This window comes from Loa loa (assembly GCF_000183805.2).
Source record: "Loa loa unplaced genomic scaffold supercont3.393, whole genome shotgun sequence".
NCBI lineage: Eukaryota > Metazoa > Nematoda > Chromadorea > Rhabditida > Onchocercidae > Loa > Loa loa.
This window is the reverse complement of record NW_018108573.1, coordinates 53537-54366: the sequence shown is the minus strand read 5'-3', so window position 1 is coordinate 54366 and position 830 is coordinate 53537.

The window sequence follows — 830 nt, the reverse complement described above, 5'->3', positions numbered from 1 at the left end:
TAACTTTGAATTTGTACCATTTTTGCTATCTTTTTGGGTGGAAAAAAAGAAAAAGAACAACTTTTCCCATTTATTAGAATTTTTTAGACATTTATAAAATTGTAATCTTTTAATTACAATTAAAAATTGGCCGTATTTTTTTAGTAGTTTCAATAATTTTGTTTTTTTATTACTTCTAATTTCATATTCAAATTTTTCAGCCAATTTAATTTCATCTTACAGTTTAATTTTGTCAAACATTTATTCTTCTAGCATAAATTCTTCATCAGTTTTTCTTTTTTCTTTTTAAATTTGCTTATATTTATTTATTTATTCATATATTACAATATATTGAGGTAATATTTAAGTTAAAAATGCAAAATTACTTATTAAGCTATATTAAAGAATAAAACTATCATTATTGGCATTTAATAATTTTTATACTTTAATGAAATATTTATAATATTTAAATGTAATTAAGACAAAATTAAAAAAAAAGAGAATGACCGGCAATGACAATGATAATTAATGTTAGTTTTAATTCAAATATTTTTAATAATTAAAAATAAATGAATAAAAATGAAATTTTTAATATTTCAAAACATTTGTCGATTTGTATTTTTTAAATTAATTTTGAACAAAAAAGAAAAAGACCGAACAATGCTCTTTTCTTTTTTTTTTTTTCATTTTAAAAATACATGGTGTTAACAAATGATTTAATTCCTGAAAAAGGAAAAAAATCAATTTGTAATTGGTAAATTTATACTGTTTACTTAGTACCAATGTCTACTTTCATACTTGACAGTATTTATTTAAACAACATAAAAAGAGGTTGGGAGAGGAAACAAAAA